A 21,237-nucleotide genomic window follows, 5' to 3' on the forward strand; every position below is an offset into this window, starting at 1 on the left:
GCGAAAGAAATATTACCAAAATATCATGTTACACTACTTAATCGTTTCTATTTTCTCTGTACACAATATTTGGGCCATGATATTATATGGATATCTCATTCAAGTGGCATAATCGCTTACTATTCTATTTCTCTGATATTATACCAGTCTAGGTTATTTATACCAGTTGTTTGTTCGGTTGGCTCTTAAGGCCGTTCCTTCCCCTGTGAGGTGCGTTCAAGATTTAGGGAGTGATTAATTGAAATGTAAAGCTTTATGTGTGTTTTCCATAGAAATGAACTAAACGATGTACTTGGGGATCTTTATAAAATTATTAACTTTTTGTCCTCTTCTCTTTTTGCATATTAAATTTTAAACTGTAGTTAATATTACTATTTTACGCAATTGATTTTCTAACATATTTTTACTCCCAACAAATATCTAAGAAAATACTTAAAACCTCATATACTAGAGTATTTAGAGGATATATGTGTGCATATGTACATATATCAGTTTTTTTACACACTACTTTGGCATATTGCAGCTTAATATTTGTTTAAATGTTGTTTTCAATTCGTCAACCATTCACTGATTTTGGATTGCTGATAAATTTGGCTGCTTCCGCCACGCTCGTTCAAGTGTGAATGCATGTAATACGCCTTGGCAATGCGCTGAAGAAATAAAAGCGGCAAAAACATAAACTAATAAACGTACAACAAATAAACACGATTGAACAACAGTTAAAATTGTGAATACAGTTAAATAGCGCTACCGACTATCAACTATCTTTCGAGTCAATTGGCCAATCGATCAGTTGCAGTCATGTGACAATTGTTTTTGGTTTTTCTTTTTTCGCTTTGTGGCAGATTTATAACAATATAATAAGCTAACAAACACATGTCATACATATTGTGGTCGATGTCAAGCGATAACTGTACAAGTTGGCATTTTCAAGTGTCCGCAGCAAATCGCATTGCTAAACTGCATAGACACATACATGCATACTAAACATATTTTTTAAACTAGATATTCATCACAATCGAAATCTGTCTCAGAAGCCTACATATTACTTCCAATTGTGTCGGCGAATTGTTCTTTTCGCCTTTGTTCGTCGACGGATTGTGTTTTTGAGCTGTCCACTTGCGCTTCAATTGCTTTTTTTAGTTAATTAATCATTTAAAAAAATTGCATTTTGCCTAATAGGCATAAAATGCTTGAGAATTGTGTAGCATAATCAATAAATGCCAATATTAATATACTTTCGATTATTGGATTGTATTTAGTTGCTCACGCCTTTGTTGGTGTGGTTAAGGCCATGTGAGTATTACGGCCCTTAACTTGAACTACACTCATTTAAAAAAGATCAATAAACATTTTCTATGCACTTCAAAATAAATAATCAAACAGTTATTTATGAGGTAATTGCGTAATGATTAAAAATTACAGTTTACTAACCCCCGTGGGTAGAAATCAAAAGCTGCTAATGGTTTTCTGTGTGTAGCTGTGTGGGCTTTTCTTTCAATCGGTTTAACGATCTAAATGCATTAGCAAACCAACACTGAGCAATAAAATTTACAGAAATTAATTGAATTTGGGCGGAAAATTACAAAGGGGTTATATACAGTTAGAAAGCCGAAAAAACATAATTTTTCAGAAATGAGCCGGGGCGTTTTCGTAGGGCAATTTCCGATCAGCTGCGATGCTTTGCCGGAGCCGATTGACCCTTCTTTGGAGTCTTTTGAGGACTTCCACGTAAAACTTGGTGTTGACGGTTTGTCCAGGAGGAACCAATTCACGGTGGACGATGCCTTTGATGTAAAAAAGACAATGAACATCGTTTTTCCTTTGGATTTGTTCATTCTTCCCTTTTTTGAACGAGGAGACGCCGGCGTGTGCCACTCGGAAAATTACATCTTTGTTTTAGGATCTGGTAAGCCTGCTTGATCATATTAAACGTCTCTGTCGCAGATTTACCGAGTTTCATACAGAATTTAATCACGTACCTCTGCTCTAACGAACACTGCATTTTGGCATGTACCACTCAGAGAAACACGTCGCGCGAAAATGTTTGTCCTGAACCTCCAGGTGCTCGGAGACAACTGACCAGCCGCTCGTTCGTTAGCTAGGAACACCCTCTACCGAATCCAGTTAGTGCGCGCACGCTCTGAAGTACAATCGCGGAAGAAAATTAGTCCTATTACTTTCCGGACAAACCCTGTATATTAAAACGAATATTATAAAATATTGATTCGAAAATCGGTTCATGAAAATTGTTGTCTCTTTTTCTTTGGCACTACAATCGTAGGCTGGTCTGGATCGTGAGTACAAAACTACGCCGGTTGTCTCTATACTTTGCTAGTCACGCCAGTTATACATATTAAGACCAAACAGGTCCCTATGCACTTGCTGCTTTCATTAGAAGCGCAGGCGCGTTTGCTTCCGTAGTACACCCAAGGCACTCGAATCGAAGGAGCCTTTCGCTGACCTAAGTTACATGATTTTTATGAACTACATTCGTTTCGCTGTAAATCTCATACAGTTGGTGATCCATCGTCTGCGGTATTCATCGTTAACGCCAATGGCTTCAAAGGCCTTGTGAACAACAGTTCTTTCGAATCATCTAAGGGATTTTCATCTCGATTCATCATCGTACCTGTTTCTGTGCCGCATAATACGTACGTAATATGTACGAGAATATTAACATACTTTTAGAGCGTGATCTTTCAGAAATGGATTTGTTCAATTGCCCACCAATCGCAATGTAGCACCTGTTATCAAGAGTATTCTGTGCTTAATTTCCAGGTTTAGATTGTTGATTGTATTTATGTTGGTTTTGAGGCAGACAAAGTCTTTCACTTTTTCAAGTCTATAGCTGCCAACAATGACGTAGTTCCTAAGATGTGAGAACACTTTGTGTGTGGCCTTTAGCTACTTTATCTTGGTCTTGTTCACAACAAGATTAATCTTTTTCTCTTCGTTTTTTAGGCTAGAAAAGGTTGTGTAGACGGCTCTTTTGTTAAGTATATGGTGTCAATTTGGCACCTATGTAGAAAAAAAGTAGACCACCGGCGTCCATGATTCCAGCAGACTGGCTAACCTTGCAAAAAAAAATGGCATATTAATTTCTATATAGACAGATGGCTATCGCCAGAACTAGAATATTTTACAAATCTTAAAACGTAAAATTTTTTAAATGCTTTTGACCATTAAAACCCACAATTTCGTGATTTTTTGCGACAATTTTTTTACGGAAAAAAACGGTTCAATATTTTTCGAAAAGCCTAGGTTGGTCGATAGCCACATGTGTGATAAAGTGTCATTAAAATTTTAAAGAAATCGATAGACCATTTTCTGAGAAATCGTGTATGACAGTTTGAAACTTACCTTACCAGAAAATTCTATGAATGCTTTAGATTGGATTTATGCAAAAATAATCGATTTTTTTAAGCCTTCACACGAGATGACCCCTTTTATTAAAGAGGACATTAAAAATTTTTTTTTAAATTGATGCTGGAATAAGTGCTTATTTTTTAATAAATCATTACTCCCCTAATAAACACTGGCAATAAATTAAGTGGAGAAACCCTTTAGAGGTTTTAAAAGTGAATATACCTAAGACATCTTTCTAATTCTTTATAAAAGCCTTGATTTAACTACCTCACGATTTTAAACTAAGGATCATAATTTTTTTACAAATCAGAATAAACACATATACATATATGCCTGTATATGTCTACTTATCGATTTCTGTCACGAAATGGCGAGTAGCAATTGTTTACGAATTCCGCAAATGGAAACAAAGGCATGGCAAATGACTCGCTATTAGTTATATGTATTTTTCGCTAATTAATCTGCAATTAAGAAATAACGGCAACAGTGAAAAATTGCTTGTTTATGCCAGTATAACAGTAAAATACATGCAACAAAACGGAATGAGAAAAAAATAAATGGCTAAAATTAATTTCATAAATGTCTTAAGACATTATTAATTGGCCGTGTGTTCAAAACGGATTACAATTTTTTCCAATGTTTTATATTTGAAATGCTGAATGGACTTTATTTGTGTAATTAGTTGCTTTGAATTCAGCCAAGAATACATGTACAGGTATGAGAAATATAAAACTCAAAATAATGTGAAATATGTATATTAGACTTATTTTTGTTGTTTTGTGAGGCTAAATAAAAGAACACGAATTTTAATGAATTTCTTAAATTAAAATAATAATAATAACTGTATTTTAATTTTGAAGCGGTAGAAGTCATAACATTATAACTTATTTTTAACATTCTTTGGGCGACTTAAAAGCACAGAAATTCCAAGAATGTGTTTTACAAGCAGATTTTAATATGTTGTATACTATAGCTCATTATATTGAGAAATATGGTTTTGTTTTTTTAAGATTTGATTATTAGCTAGTTAGTATAGTTTTGTGATATTTGTATGTATAGAAATATAAAAATAGCTTCTTTTTTATTTTTTTTATATTAAATCTATTCAGTTTACTTTAATTCGAGATTTTGTCTAAAATTGCCGTCTGATTCATCATGATGTTCAAAATAAAAACATGGATTAATTACAATATTATATTATTAGATATTTTATTAAGGGGGTATTCTGGTTTAGAAATCCTAAGAGTATTTTTCGAAATTCAAATTATTTTCCGAGTTACAGCTCATTTTGTGACTCCGACTCCGACTGCGCGCGACTAGTTCTCAAACTTTAAACTCGTTTTTCTTATAACTACTTTTCTAGAAACGGTGTGCATGATATCTCAAGTTCTACTCAACCGATTCACATGAAATTTCGAAATATCGCACTACGAAGAGCTTTCGAAAGATTTTTTTTTTTCCGAACCACAAAAAAACGGAAAATACGAAACTTTTTTTTCAAACCTCAACTATTTTGTAAAAAAAAATTTTTTCAAAAACGTTTTGTAGTGCGATAACTACACTTTAACTCTTAACGGATTTCGAATAAATTTTCATTTTAGGTCACGGAAAGGATTTATGTATATCCTGCACACCAGGACAAGCCATTGTTTCATCAGTCTCTACTTCGCCGACCTGCAGTTTTTTTTTAATTTAATTTTTTTCTTATATTATTTATGTTTTGTATTCTTAGAATATCAATAAAAAGCATGTAAAAAAATGGATAGTCAAAATAATTTTTAATTTTTTTTATCGCGTCAAAAAAATACCTAAAATTCGGGCTTCTAAACCAGAATACCCCCTTAATTAATTCTGTATACATAATTCCTAGAATGACATATTCTTTCACATAACTTCAATATTTCAAAAGACTTAAGAGACGAACTCGATCAAGAATTTCTTTGAAATTTATTCATTATCATTTGTTTATTTATATATGAAGAGTACACAAAATTAGTTAATTTTTTTTTTTCATAGCGTTTTATGTTCTTAAAGTATAGGGAGGGAAAAGGACGTGTCCTCATCGCCATGATTGTGGTCATCTGAAAAATAAAACAGTGATGGATTCTTGTTTAGTCCGAATGTCGCTATCTCTAGAAGTTGTGAAACTGAAGAAATATTTTTTTTTTTTTTAATAGCGGTTATAGTTTGATTTTTTCACTAATTTTTTAACTTTGCCGATTTTTTTTAATGTTTAAAATTTTCATTATTTGTTGTTTCATGTGATCTGCTCATTAGAACTTTAGATATCATCTCTACCACATCAAAAAAAAAAAAACAGTTTCGAGAAAAAGGCGTTTTCAGCTTCGTCCACAATTCAAAACTTAAAAAAAAATTTGAATTTTGAAAGTTTCATTTAGCGTTTTTTTAATGTTTTTTATATATTTTTAAATATCTAAACTAACGAATTATAAAAAACATCGATTTCTTGGAATGTTTGGACTAGAATGGGTGTCAAAGATGACACCCACCACTTAAATGTAGCAATAAAACCGGAATGCATTGTGAAACTTTTAAAAGAATACCAATTTACTACTTGACAATATTATAAAAAGTTGAATTGTTCACAGAACTAGGAATTAAAAAAAGACTTAAGACACAAACTCGATTTTGAACTTTCTTAAAAGCTATGTGGCTGATCATTTTTGTTCGAATTATTGCAAAATAAAAACTTTAAAGTTAAAAAAATAGTTTTCCCATGCTTTCTGGCATCTGGCATTGGGTAGTCGAAAAAGTCTTTTCGTATTTCTTTAAACTTGAACTTATTTCTTTTTATACTTATGCTATTAAATAAATAAATTTGAATGATTTTGGTTGATCATTTTTTGCCATTTTTCCGCAGAGACATTATTCCATCAGTGTGAATTGAAATTCCATATTTACAGAACGGAAGCGAGCGAACCATTGTTGTGCTACACGAACTGATACAGCATGGTCTCCGTAAACTTCACACAAATTTCATTGGTGGCTTGCGTGGCATTCTTCCCTTTTTTATAAAAAAATTTCAAAACATAGAGAATTTCTTCATTATTTTCACTCATTTTTGAACAGCTGTAACTTTTTTTCAACTTTTGTTAAACAAAGCTTAAAATCTCATCTTTCCAACACTTTATGGTACGACACAATGTGATTGGTAGCACTGGATATATATGACTGCAACGACATCTATTGACAAAATACGAAAAGACTTTTTCGACTACTCAATATTTCACTTAAAGCTACTTGTTTGTTATACAAAAGAAAATTCTTCAATACATAGCTTGCATTTTTTTCCAGTACAAACAAAATTTTCCACATTGAACTTGAATTAATGCTAATCAACCGTGTGTAGCAAATCTTTTACTGACAAAGTGTTTGCAATTTTTTGCCAATGCCATATTATTTTCATTTAGTTTGAATAATGTATAAAACTAATTTACAAAGTTTCATACAACAGCATGTAAATTTAGCCACAACTTTGCCGCTATCCAAAGCGCACACCACACAGCTGCTAATGATATTTCTATTACCCAATTAGTTGCTTAAATGGCAACGCCATAAGTGGCAACAATGACACTGCACACATTTTGAACTTGGCCTTTGTTCGGCCAGCCAGATGAATGTGCATATAACGGCCTAAACAAAAGTCACGCTGCCTTCTTGCTGCTTACCACTTGTGGCTGAAAGCACCAGCATATCACCTGCCAAGCACCAAATAATGCTTAGAAGAAGAAAATGAAATAACTGTGCAATGAAAAATTAAACTCAACTTGCAATAATTGCAATTCACTGTGGGTATTTTATGCTAGGGCGCGCCACATACTCGCCTTCCATCGCTGTCACTAATACAATGCGCTTAACCATCACGGTGTATGTAGGCTTGTGTGTATATGCTTATATACAGTTATGCTGCAGCAGCATTGGCAATTCATATATACATCATTATCACCTGTCAGTGAGCGGTTGCCTCGTCACCAGCACCGCTAAAGCTGCCATTTACTTGGTGTTTCACAATTTTTCGTGTGGTTTTTGTTGTTGTTTATAATTCACAATTCATTTGTGCAAATCAATCGCGGGATCTGAGTAATGTTACAATTTGCTCACCTTCCGCACCTTCTACGTACATGCATGTATATAAAAGACACGCCAATTTTTCTGCCTCCGTTCAATGTCTTCGTTGGATTTTATAATGGTTTTAGTGTGAGTGTGAGTTTCTAGTTTGCTTTGCAGCCATTCAATTTGGTTTTAAAGAATTTCAGTCAATCAAAACTAATCAAAATTGTACCGCTTTGTGAGCGGATAGACATACTTGTATATGTATAAATATATATGCTTGCCGAAATAACTTTATCTGCTGTTATAGTCTTGCTAATTGTGTTGCTGAGTAATGAAAAGAGTGTTAAAAGTAATTTTTGATCAAATTGTGTTTCCATTTATTGCACGCAACAATTTTAATTGGCGCCGCAACACCGACACCTTAGTAAATCACGAATATTATAATAATAATGAAAATGCGAAAATATGTATATGATTTTTTTTACATAAGGTGTTGATTTTTATAAAAAAATTAAAAAAAAAAAATATTTTGTAAACAAAAACAAGAAAAAAATTAACTGAGGCCTGTTTCAGCTAAACTAAAACTCACAGCTGCATTTTCCTGACATAAAATGTTGGGTAGTCGAAAAAGTCTTTTCGTATTTCTAATCAAACTTCAACTTATTTTTTTATATTTATAATGAACTTTAATGAACCAAAAATGTACCATTTTGGTCAACCACTTTTTGCCATTTTTCCACTAGAGACATTATTCCTGTCAGTGTAAAACTTTCTGGTTTCTCGGCGAAAACGAAAAACTGCGACAAGTAATTTTCACAGGCTTCTTTTGAAGCCAACTTTACTCCATTAAGGGAGTTCTGCATTGACCGAAACAAATGATAGTCCGATGGTGCAAGGTCAGAGCTATATGGTGGATGCATCAAAACTTCCCAGCCAAGCTCTCCCAGTTTTAGCCGAGTCATCAAAGATGTGTGTGGTCTAGCGTTGTCCTGATGGAAGAAGACGCCTTTTCTGTTGATCAGTTCTGGCCGTTTTTTTCCGATTGCTTGCTTCAATCTCATCAGTTGTTGACAGTAAAATGTAGAATCATCAAGTTCCACCAGGCTGGAGCAGCTCATAGTGGATGATTCCTTTCCAATCCCACCAAACACTCAGTCAGCGTAACCTTTCGAGGCGTCAATCCCGGCTTTGCAACCATTTGTTGAGCTTTACCACGCTTGGACCATGGTCGTTTTCGCACATTATTGTCGTATTTGATCGAGTTTTTGTCTTCTGTTACCAATCGCTTCAGAAATGGTTCGATTTCATTTTGTTGTAGCAAAGAATCGCAGATGTTTATTCGGTCCATTAAATTTTTCACAGACAATTCATGTGGTACATAACATCGAGCTTTTTGCAGTCAGCCTTTTTTAAATGATTCAAACCCGTCTGATGATAAATTTTAAGTTCCTTAACGATGTGATGGCTGCATTTGACAGTCCTGGTTAGTCTTTTTCATAATTTCATCGAATTTTTTCAACGTTAGGTCGACCAGAGCGAGGTGCATCTTTCGCGTCGAAATTTCCAGAACGGAAGCGAGCGAACCATTGTTGTGCTACACGAACTGAGACAGCAGCGTCTCCGTGAACTTCATAAGTTTCGTAGATGGATGGCTTGCGTGGCATTCTTCCCTTTTTTATACAAAAATTTCATATTTCAATATAGCGAAATTCATTATTTTCACTCATTTTTAAACAGCTGTAACTTTTTTTCAACTTCCCCGAATTAAATTAATATTAGTTGTTTTGTTAAACAAAGCTTAAAATTTTAGCTTTCCAACACTATATGGTACGACACAATGTGATTGATAGCACTGGAGATATATTATAAAATCTGACTGACAAAATACGAAAAGACTTTTTCGACTACCCAATATATTTTGATAGACCAGTTTGTATGAAAGCTATATGTTAGGGTGATTTGATGTGCACAATCTATAGCAGTACTTTGGAAAATAATCTATGCCAAATTTCGTCCGGATAACTTTTAAAATATAGAATTCCATACAAGGACTTGATTTTGAACGGTGAGCTTGTATGGCAGCTTTGTGCTATAATGATCCGATCTAAACAATTTTATCGGAGATTGCAGCATTGCCTCGCATAATATGCCAAATTTCAGGAAGTTATCTTGACAAAAATGAAAGTTTTTTATTATACAATGAATTGAGTTTGATAAATATGTAGATGGTTTGTAAAGTAGCTATATCCTATAGTGCTCTGATAACGTCGATTCTAACAAATGAGCACATTCTTTGAGAGAAAAAGAATTTCCGTTCGATATCTCAAACACTGAGGGAATGGATGTCGTATATAGAGACCGACCGACGGACATGGCTACACCGACTTGAGTCTTTACGCACCATTATTTTATATATACATTATAGAGACTCCGACTTTTCCTTCAGGGTATTACGAACTTCGTGGCAAACTTAATATACCATGTTCAGGGCATAATTATATGTGTAACTTTGGTAGCTTAACTACATATGATACAGTGATGTAAAAGTTTGCGCATGCGCACAGTCGAAAACACTGCAATTTGCGCAATTGTGCAGTCTTTTATGCCTTTCAGGTGTTTTTCCGCAGTGCCTTTCAGCTATTCAGCTGTCGAAATTCGGAAGCAGCTCCCATTGGAATCGCATATTGTGATAACTGTACATTTCTATGGTATTTTCATTGAGAGTGCATAGAGATATGTACACATGTACGTATGCATCGCTTATTGTTATACATTAATATTTTGCGTTTTCATAAATCGATTGGGTAGTTTTCAGTTCATTGCCTTCAGCTTTCGGTTATTGCACTCCAAAGCACTCAAAAATTGAAAGTGTGTACATTTTTTTTGAATAATAGTATATTTGAGATGGTAAATATGAAGCCATAATTTGGTGAAAATAAATTCGGTAATACTTTTTTGGATATTCATGAGTAAGTCGTAACAAAAGCTCAACTAAAAAAAAAAAACTCAACTTATGTCCAACAAGTTAGACGCAGTTTTCTTTTATTCATACAAAATATGTGTAAACATTTTTGTGTCATTTGAATTTCCGTTCAATATTTCTCATTTTAGTCTTTTATTTTAATATTCTGTTAGATAATCTTAAAATTTGAATTAATTTAACTAACTTGGAGGTTTTCCTTAGAAGTGTTCGTCAACTAGTCAGGTGCATATTTGTATTTGTATTACTAGTTATGTATTATTATTTTTTTTTTTCAATATTTCTTTATTTATTTGATCTGCTTTTTTTTAAATCCTAACAATAAAAAATATAATATAAAATTTTAAAAATTCTTATTTTGGTGATTTGTTGCTCTTTAGGACTAAGATCTTTACGGATGTTTTCATTACGCATGTACCATGGCGAACACGTGATTGTTCAAAGCATTTTCGATCGGTACATTTCTCTTATATAAATTTTATTTGCACAGGTCGTACGCCACAATACATTTTAAGCTGTTAGAAAATCTGCTGCATATACATACATATATGTATGATGTATAGAGTTGGGCCTAAAACACTGCCCTGAAGTACAGCAGCCCTTATCTGTCATTCCTATGATATCATATCTCCTACTTTAACCATAAATTGTCTATTTTTTAAATGAGACTCCAATATACAATATACAATTCTAAAGGTAGTATTTTTTAGTCTTATACATACATATAAAAGACCTTCTTGCCACATCTTATCAAACGCCTGAGCCACGACTAATATGTAATATAGCCGAACAGCACTCTCTGTGCTCAAATGATTTTCTTATTTCGTTCGTAATTGTATTTATGTACTTTCTAAATCGTGCTATGTTTTGCACGAAACCCGAACTTTTTCAAATATTTTAGAAAGGCAGGGTAGAAGACTGATTGGTATATATGACAAAAGCTATGCTAAGTCTTTCCCAGGTTTATCTATCAAGATAATCTGCAATTTTTTCCATGAAATTGGATAGTATTCAAAACTAAGAATTGCATTGAAGAGCATAGAGAGCACCGCATTTCTGAGGAAATATTATCCTGTCCTGGCGACTTTTTGGATTAAGGTCTTTTATGACTCTAATACTTTCAAAAGGTGAAGTCTTAAAAGACTCGAGCTACTCGTTAACTGTATTAGGTAAGATTGACAGCTTAAAGTTGTTATTTGGGCAATTAGGTTGAAATTCCTGTTCTAGGTGATTTACAAAACAATTAGCCTTTTCCTCGTCACTTTGAGCCCAATTTCCAACCAAGTCTCGTATAGGCATGTCGGAGTCGACTGGTGGCTTCATGGATATTTTATATATATTATATGTATATTAGCTCTTGTCATTTACGAGATATATACAAAAAAATGTGAAACTCGTAGAAAATCGGTTTTAGAGCCTCGTACTACCTCGCCGGTGTGAGTTACGACTTTGTTGCACTGGGCACTTTTGTAGAGTGAACTGGGAAATATGCGTCTAAAGTCAAAACGATGCCATAAAATACCTCTGAGCTGTAGGAATTTAAATATAAAAAATCACGATTGTAGTGTATTTCAATGGAAAATTTTTACATGCCTTGGTCCAGTTCTTAATTTTAATATTAAGGGATACATTTTCAGGGAATTTTTTTAGGATATTTCCAAGGAAATTTCGTGAAGGGATTGAAACAAATTAATAGTTAAAAAAAACACCCTAATGTATATACATACATATTTAAAAAAAATGGTTATACTTGATAACTTTTCAGATTCATCATAATTTCAAGTATTAGTCAAATTGAAAAACAGTCCACGCGCTGAAATTTAGTAATTTCACAACGAAGGTCAATTATACTAAACATACTTTTTTTAAATTCTTTATTTATTTTGCGTTTTACGATTTATGTCAAAGCTTTGGCTAATGCTGCCAATTATTTTGAACAGTGCTTTTCAAAATGTGCACTTAACTATGTTTTCACGTACATTGCCTTCAGTAGCCTTCCGCGATGTAAAATCCTGTTATAGTAACCAACTCAGGCATACCGGCAACTCTTAATCAGTAGCTTCACGCAATGGGGATGTAACTGCATGTAGTTTTCCATCGGGAAAATCTGTGCTTTAGCGAACTTAATAACTTGTCTTTTTGAGTATTTAATTTTATCTATTTATTTAAATGATTTTGACACTAAATAATTTTGATGTAGCTATCGCTGTAATTTTTTAATGAAATTTTCTTGAAATTTTAACACAAATGTTGGGATGTAATAACATCAATAAGATTTTTCATACATTTTTGATGGTTATATAATTTTCATATAACTTCTAAGAGTATAATAACGGTAAAAAGTAACCAAAATACATACAGATATCTAAAATGAATAAGATCCAACCCGGTTTGAGGATTTTCGATTTATCTTAAAGTTCTGATGTTAAGAAATACGGGCGATTATCGAAGTAATCTAACTAAAGTTGCGTTTTTTGGTCCGAGAATTGATATGTACCTAGTGTGATAGCCCAAAAACACGATATTTGGAAATAAAAAATATTAATAATTTTTTTGGAAATTTTAAGGGCATATTTATACCTATTTTAAAAACACACAGTATTAATTTTTGTAAAAAAAAATTAAATAGTTTTCAAGTTCATGCGATCTCTAATGCCGCTAAAAAAGGTTATACAGTGCGTCAGTGATTCCGGCCTTCTCCGTCAGTGGTTATTGTACGGAGAACTATAAACAGAAGATGTGGAAAGAGTTTAATAATAACACTGTGGAACATTTTTGGGATTATTGTCTGGGGGGTGTTCTACTGTGTAATCGAAAGATTTTCTCTAACTTTATAAACTGATGGAGCTCATTGAAATAAGTGGCTGTAACTCAAATACTATTTGAGATATCGATTTAAATTTTGAGTATGTTATTTTTAATAACCAATCGAAATATGAAAGTTGGTTATGCCCTTATGAAAAAATAATCTACTAAAACTTCTATGCTCGAAAAAATTGTATTTTTAAATTATTTCTTTAACATTTTTTAACATTATCTGTGATACAGGATTTCAAATAGGATTTTTTTTGCTCTTTTAGATACCTAATTAAGAATTGCTAAAAAAACATAAATAGAATTATATATGTAAATAAAGTGCCGTTCACAGAAATATTTATTTCATTACCGAACATAAGAATCAGTGATTTTCCCACATAAATTCAGTCGACCTCATCCACTTATTGACAGCGAAGTGCAGCATTTTGTTAAACTGTCATTTCAGTCATGACATTGATTGTTTCCCACTAACCAAACGCTTAGCGATTCAATTCAAATTTTTTCACTGCTCTGCATAATTTTCCATATATTTATATTCAACTATAAACGAATATCAGTATATGCATATTAATGTTTATATTTATATATACATACCGAGCAACGACTTATTATTATACATGCAAACCGATGAAGTTTAAAACAATTAAATCCTATATTAGCAGCAACAAAACATTCAAAGAAATATTGGGGGCGAAACAGCATGAGAATCCAAAGGAAAAAAACAAAAAAATGGAAACTCATGACAACTGAATGGCATTTGACAGGCGAATAGTTGCTTATAGGCGCGTCCACAGCCACCAGGTGCCAACGAGTAATTTGCAGTTGGGTGTTAACATTGCGTTGCACACTTTTCAAGTTCATATAAATTAAAGAAATATTGTACATATCAATGCATCATATATACATATACTCTACTGAGCTAACTTACAGTACAATAAATATATAAACATTGCTTTCTGGGAGTTGAGATAAAAATGCAATACGTAGTAACAGCGGGGGTCTTGCCAGCATTAATTTAATTAAAAGCACATACATAATCGCATTTAATATGACTTGACTCAACATCATGCTTACTCATATACATATGTACATACCTATTTATATATGTATATATGCTCGGTTTGACATTCAATTAAAATGCGTGTTTGTCAGCATTAATGCTGGTATTTACTGAAACACTGCTTCGGTGTGGCATATTATCAAATTAAAGAGTCAGGGTTTGGCCCACGCACTGCGAAAGAAATTTTGCCAATTGTTGTCATTAGTAATAACAATAGAATCCTTGTCGGGAGCACGCATACTAACCTTTACAACGAAAATAGTTTTGATGATGAGTTTGCTGCAAACTGTGACAATTTGTATAAATACAGATATATACTTATATGCATATAACTCGGTGAACGCTGGTTTTTCCCACCGCATATGCGTCATTGTAGTTTTTACAACAAATAGAGAGCAAAAGAAAATTGGATTTTCTATGAATAATTGTGGTTTATTTTTTGCGCGTATGATTTATTTTTATACTCTGGGTTTTCTAAAAATGTTGCATCACATGTGACTAATTTAAGCTAACCTGGCGGTATGAATCGTACTTCGACTATTTTTTTGCATGTCTATGACTATGTTTGTGAAAAGTTTTTTTTTTGTTTTATTTAAAGGCCGATCCATTTTGAGGTTGCCTACTTTTTTTTAAAGAAAATATCATTCGAAAGAATTCTTTGCCATTTATTTTTTGTTATTATCTCTTTCAAATTTTGGCCGCGGGTACGTCTCAGATGATCCATCCGTTGAGTCCAATTTTCCATGACTCGTTCGAGCATTTCGACTGGTAACTGACGAATGACATCAATGTCACGAGCTTCAATTTCAAGCATCAAATTGTCGGTTATAATTTCGCGATAACGATCGTGATTGACGAGTACGTTCTCAACGGCATCATTTTGCAAGAAATATGGAATGATGATTTCACCGGCCCACAAACTACACCAAACCGTTGTTCCTTCTGTATGAAATGGCAGCTCTTGAATCTCTTTAGGTTGCTTTTCGTTCCATTGAGCCAGAAATGGGCCTCATGGCTGAACAAAATTTAGCTCGAAAATGTCGGATCTTTTTCGAACTTTTCAAGAGCCAATAGAGCGAAGCGATGTCGCTTGGAAAGGTCAAGCGGCTTATTTTATATGCTTTAAAGTTAAAGATCTCTACGTAAAATCAGCCAAGAAGTTCCATGCGTCAGTCCGAGTTGCTGTGAACGGTGCCGATCGACTCTGGACGGTCTTCTTGTAAACTCTCAGCTACGGGTGCTATGTTTTCCTCACTGCGTGTGGACGTGGTCTATTCGGTCGAATATTAATCCATAATGAATACTGGGTCTCAAGATGAGTGATGCTGTTGCGAGTAGTACGCTCAGGAGGCCGAGTTTTCAGTTTAAATGTAAAAGTTGAAATTTAAGAAGTAACAATTTATTTGAAAGTAGATTTATCGTTATCAGAAATTGAGCAATGCGAACACTAAACAGCGTTTTGTTTTGTTGTAGTCAATGGAGTGCCGCCGCATAACAAGACCTGAGTGCCAAATGCCTCTAGAAGTACAACTAAATCAACGTCGGTGCGCGCAATTTTCAATAGAGCTCTCTACTTTTGCTTGTAGAACACATTGTGTTCATTTGCTGCACTGGTCCCTGCCGTCACTGCCTTGAGCGCCACCATCGCCACACAACACCGGCCACAGCATCGGCAACAACGCCTTGCGTGACCCTCTGAACTGCTCTACATTAATCCGCCAGCCTTCTTTGCGGTGTGCGCCTTCAACCTTGCTTCGTTAAGACTGTTCGCGTTACTTTTTTCTGTCTTAAACAATATCTTAGATAAAATTAGCTTTGCTTGAATTTATTTATTTCCATTTTCCTACGACTATTTCACATTGTCCGGTTGGGGATAAATATTTCAGTGTGATCGGTGGATACTTTTCGATTAACTTTTTATTTTCTGTTGTTGTTGTTTTTCTTCTTATTGTATTTGTTTGTAGTTGCTATAGTTTGTGTATATATTTGCTTGTCTTGTATGTTTGCTTCTTGCGCAATTCTTTTGTTTGTAGATTGTTTTATAAAATTAAAACAAAAAAGGAAAAATTGATCATAGCGATAAAATCTTAATTTTCTACTCGCATACTATCTTACGGGCCAAATTGTTGCTAGTTAATATTTGACTTACTTTGCTGCGCCTATTTTCTGCAAAACACTTCAAATTTGGGTTGCTTTCAGTTGCCACGTCCATAGGAGATGAAAATATGTTGTAGCTGATTTGTGAAAACAAACATTTTTTTTTACAAATTACTTTCATTTATTACACGTACATATGTAGGTACAATAGCGTAAGCGAAATTTTATCGATTTTCTTTTCTTTTTTATATAATTAAGCTAAATTTTCTCGAGTTTTTTTCTTTTTTATACAATTATGTTGAAAATTTCGTTACTGAGATATTTCATTACAATTCATATTCCTTTTGTTGAATGAGAATATAAGGTCTAGTAAAAAGAAATCCATTATTTTTGAATTTAGTTGAAAGTTTAATTTATCATAGGCAGACTAAACCGATTTAGTTGAAATGAACATCGTTTTGTCCGACAATTTGTTGGCAATTTGAATATAACCCTCGTTTCCAATGGAAAAAATTAGGACAGTAAATTTTTACACGCTTATCTTGAAGTTCACTTTTTACCAGCACAAAACATTCGCCCCGTACAGTAAGAGGTAGTATTCTTTGGTACCAGTTCCAATCTATAAGTTGGATGCATAAGAACATCTCAGCCATGCTTCCGGAGTTTTTGCCAAGTCAAGTTGGCATTGTCCTGATTGAACACAATTTCTTTCCTCTTTGTCAAATTTGACCGTATCTGAGCCATTCAGATGGCCCAGTTGTTGACAGACAAGGTCTGAATAAAGAGTTTGGCTTTAGAGGAGCAGCTCTTGGAGACTAAGTGTAGCCAGGTACCTCCTGGTCTTTATAACGGAGTGGTGGTCGTCCTCTTCTTCTGCTTCCCCTGGCAAGTACTGCGTCGAATACTCTCAGAGATGTAGTGTTTTCATCCATTCGTATAGCATGATCTAGCCGGCATAGCCTGTTATTCTGTGTTTTTTGTGATTTGTGATTTTTATGCTGTTTCCAAGATAGACAAAATTACGACTTCAAAGTTAAGACTGTGAACACGATGACTGTTTGTTTTATGACTTGTCTCGATCACAACCAGGCCCGTATGCTTCGCTTCCTTATCCAGTGTGGAGAAAGCAGAACTAACGGAGCGGTTGTTTAGACCAATGATTTCGATGTCATCGGCGTACGCCACTCTTGTAGAAGATTGTACCTTCTCTATTAAACTCTGCAGCTCGAATTATTTTCTCCATAAATATATTGAAAAAGTTACCAGATAGCGAGTCTCCTTGTCTGAAACCGCATTTGGTATCGAACGGCTCGGAGAGGTCCTTTCGGAGAGTTTTTGGTGTTGCTCAACGTTAGCTTACACAGCCGTATTCGCTTTGCGAGAATACCAAAGAGGCATTTCCCTTTCGTACTGTCGAAAGCGACCTTAAAATCAACGAAGAGGTGGTGAGTGTCGATCCTCTTTTCACGGGTCTTTTCAAAGATTTGGCGCATGGTTAATATCTGGTGGGCTTTAATCTTTTATACATTACGCTCGATGTTGAGGAGGCTTATCCCACAGTAGTTGGCACAGATTGATGAGTCTCTCGTTTTGTGGATTGAGCAAAGCGCACTTAGGTTCCAATCGTCGGACATGCTTTTGTCCGATCATCTTCTACAAAGAAGCTGATACATGCTCCTTATAAGTTCTTCGCCGCCGTATTTGAATAGCTCGACCGGCAATCCATCGGCCCACGCTGCTTTGTTGCTCTTCAGACGGGTAATTGCAATTCGAACTTCTTCATTATTGTGCAATGGAATGTCTGCTCCATTGTCATCGATTGGGTATTCGGGTTTCTGACTTCGTCTCGGTAGCCAAAAAACATCCGTGTGAAGTCAAGCTAAAATAAAAACCCCCCTAGGGTTGTGCGCTGGGTTTGGGACCCGCCACGTAAAAAACACACCCAATAAAAAGGACACAACAGCGGATGAGTGGATCAGCTCAAAGTAGATAATTCCCGGCCAATTTCACCATAAAATCCATAAACCTTTCCTGACAGTCAGTTCTGGCTTGATCACCGTTACATATTACTATCTTTTTATATACATATGACTCACCTCAAGACACCATGGGTCAACGTTATTTTTCTTCACTATTGTCACAAAAATTGTTTTTAGCGCTATTCTCACATTCAATTGTCAGTTATCTAATAATAAAAGGGCTAAGTATAGTTTATGTTCACATCAAGCTCATTGACTCAATTTATAATTTAATTTAATTGGGTAATAGACCTGTGCGAACATAGCATTAAATGTTATTATTGTTATTATTATTTTTTTTTTATTTAATTTTTATTTTTTTTAAGCTTTCTTTTTTTTGTATGTTCAGAATGCTACAAACTCAAAGCTTTTTTCACAGCTATCTAAAGAAATTCCTTTGTCAATTTGTTCATAGTATTAGCCATATTAATTAGTGTTCAGACAAAGCTATGTTTACCCCCAAATTAGCCCAATCACCTGTTTTTTTTTTTTATTTTACAACACTGTGTGGTTTTACGTAAACCACTAATTGTAATGAATATTTTGCCAGCCTACTTACATACTTACTTATGTATGTACGTACATACATATATTTAATTAGCATACTATTACAACTGTATTAAAGCATAAACAACACATAATGTCTAATAAGTGCTTTCCGAGCATATTTACACACTTTAAATCAAGTGTTTGCTCACCTTCGTTGTGTGAGCCGAAGTGGCATATTACTTCGTTACATTTTTATACCCTGAACAGGGTATATTAAGTTTGTCACGAAGTTTGTAACACCCAGAAGGAAGCGTCGGAGACCCTTTAAAGTATATGTAAGTGATCAGTCTGTCCGTCTGTCCGTCCGTCCGTATGTCTGTCTGTAAATATACGAACTAGTCCCTCAGTTTTTAAGATATCGTTTTGAAATTTTGCAAACGTCATTTCCTCTTCAAGAAGCTGCTCATTTGTGGGAACTGCCGATATCGGACCACTATAACATATAGCTGCCATACAAACTGAACGATCGGAATAAAGAGTATCTTCGCGAAATTTGGTGTATATTATTTTCAAAGGCAACAATGTAATCTCCGAAAAAATTGTTCAGATCGGATTACTATAGCATATAGCTTCCATACAAACTGAACACATAGTTACTAAAAGAAATGCACCTGTGAAGGTTATATTAGCTTCGGTGCAGTCGAAGTTAACGTTTTTTCTTGTTTTGTGTGTCATTGTGATTATGAACGCTTGCAGCTTTATTACTTAATTTACTTAATCATTGCACTTTTACTAGCTATTAGTGTACTTACGCTTTTTTTATGCTTTGTGAAGTACTGCGTTTATTAAATTTTTATTTTTTTGTTTTAATGTTTTGCTGTGAGTGACTTTGTATTTTTACAAATAAGCCGCGCGAAAATGACTTTTGAACTGTAACGCGAACGCACGCAGCGTTTTGTGACCATTGTCCACTAGACAGCTGCGGTCTCTATCCCTTTTGTTTAGACGTCAAACCGTTAAATTTTCGGCTTTCGGCTTTTCTTATGTGTTTAATTCAAGCGTGCGTTTCGGCTTTGTTTTGTGTGACATTTGAGATTTTAATTTGCTTTTTAAATTTTGTTTTTGTGCACACAACCTTGACATAATTTCTTGCTTTTTCTTTCCGCCATTTCGGTTTGTAGTTCGTTCGCAGTCAGCTGGTTTTTGTTATGTCTAATATACTTGTACATATACATATATGCTCTACTACATAATTATATTAGCTGCGGTGGGATAATCGCAAGTGCAGACAATGCATTAGATATGGAATTTCTTGGTTATTAGGACAGTATATTTACATACATATGTATATCTAAGTCAAATAAATACATACATATATTAAAAAATTAAATATTTAATATAATTTGTAAAATTATTGTTATCTTTCGTTTCAGACAATTCATTGGTTGTTTGCTGCATAGTGATTTTGTGCGCAATTAAGTCATGTAAGTCCAAAAATCTTTTTAAAATTTCTGTATTTTCTGTCCACCTATATGTATGTATATCATATCGAAATCTGAGCGATTTACCATGTAACTGTTCTTATCGACATTCTTGATTAGCTCAATTGCCCCCCAGAGAGCATAAATGCTAACTTTCGTTTCAAGAATGAAATCTAAATTGACTTGCATGTTCCGATAAGCATCAGCTCTCAATTCCAATTTAATTTGCCAGCTGCCATTTACATACATAGTTAGTTAGAAAAAATTTAAATTTAACTGGTTTTGTTGCCTAAAATACAGCAGTTGTTGTGTTTTTGCTTTGATTTTGTGCGATAGCCATTGTTGGGTCACTGATTTACAAGATCCTTTTATGTATGAATATTTAAGAGTCTGAAGTGTAGCACTAAATTGAATTAGTGAATGTTTAGCAATACATTCATTTCAATATCAATTAACTAAATTTGAAGTTTTAAAGGAAAAAGATTTGAATATGTATCGTATTATTAAGTAAATTCCAGTCAGATTAAACTATTATTTATTACTCCAAAAAAATGGCATTTTTTATGTAGACTTGTTTTTGTAGCGGCAGAAAATATTCCTAAAATTATTTCGAGGAATGGTGTCGAGTATACAGTCCTTGGCCGGATAAAAATCCGTTCAGGTTACTTAGACCCGACTATCGTGTGAACGATTTCTTGAGAAAATTTTATTTTCGGCACAATAAAACTAATTTGTTAGTTGAAGCCAATAAAAATTACATAATCGCAATTTCGCCTACATGTACTAAGCTTCAGATCCTGTGTAGAACAGTTATCTTTTTCAAGTGATAGATTATCTGACGTTTAGTAGTTC

The 21,237-nt window shown here is 34.1% G+C and overlaps 1 protein-coding gene across 5 annotated transcripts in view; it reads left to right on the forward strand.

Annotated features, from left to right (window-relative positions):
* LOC126759833 (proteoglycan 4) overlaps window positions 1-21,237 on the forward strand; it is a 162,414-nt gene that overhangs the window by 33,139 nt on the left and 108,038 nt on the right. For all 5 annotated transcript variants that reach the window (XR_007667092.1, XM_050474981.1, XM_050474982.1 and 2 more), the window contains exon 3: window positions 20,338-20,388. The gene's annotated coding sequence lies outside the window, so the exon portion shown is untranslated. The remainder of the gene's footprint in view (window positions 1-20,337; window positions 20,389-21,237) is intronic.

This window comes from Bactrocera neohumeralis, chromosome 5 (genome assembly GCF_024586455.1).
Source record: "Bactrocera neohumeralis isolate Rockhampton chromosome 5, APGP_CSIRO_Bneo_wtdbg2-racon-allhic-juicebox.fasta_v2, whole genome shotgun sequence".
NCBI lineage: Eukaryota > Metazoa > Arthropoda > Insecta > Diptera > Tephritidae > Bactrocera > Bactrocera neohumeralis.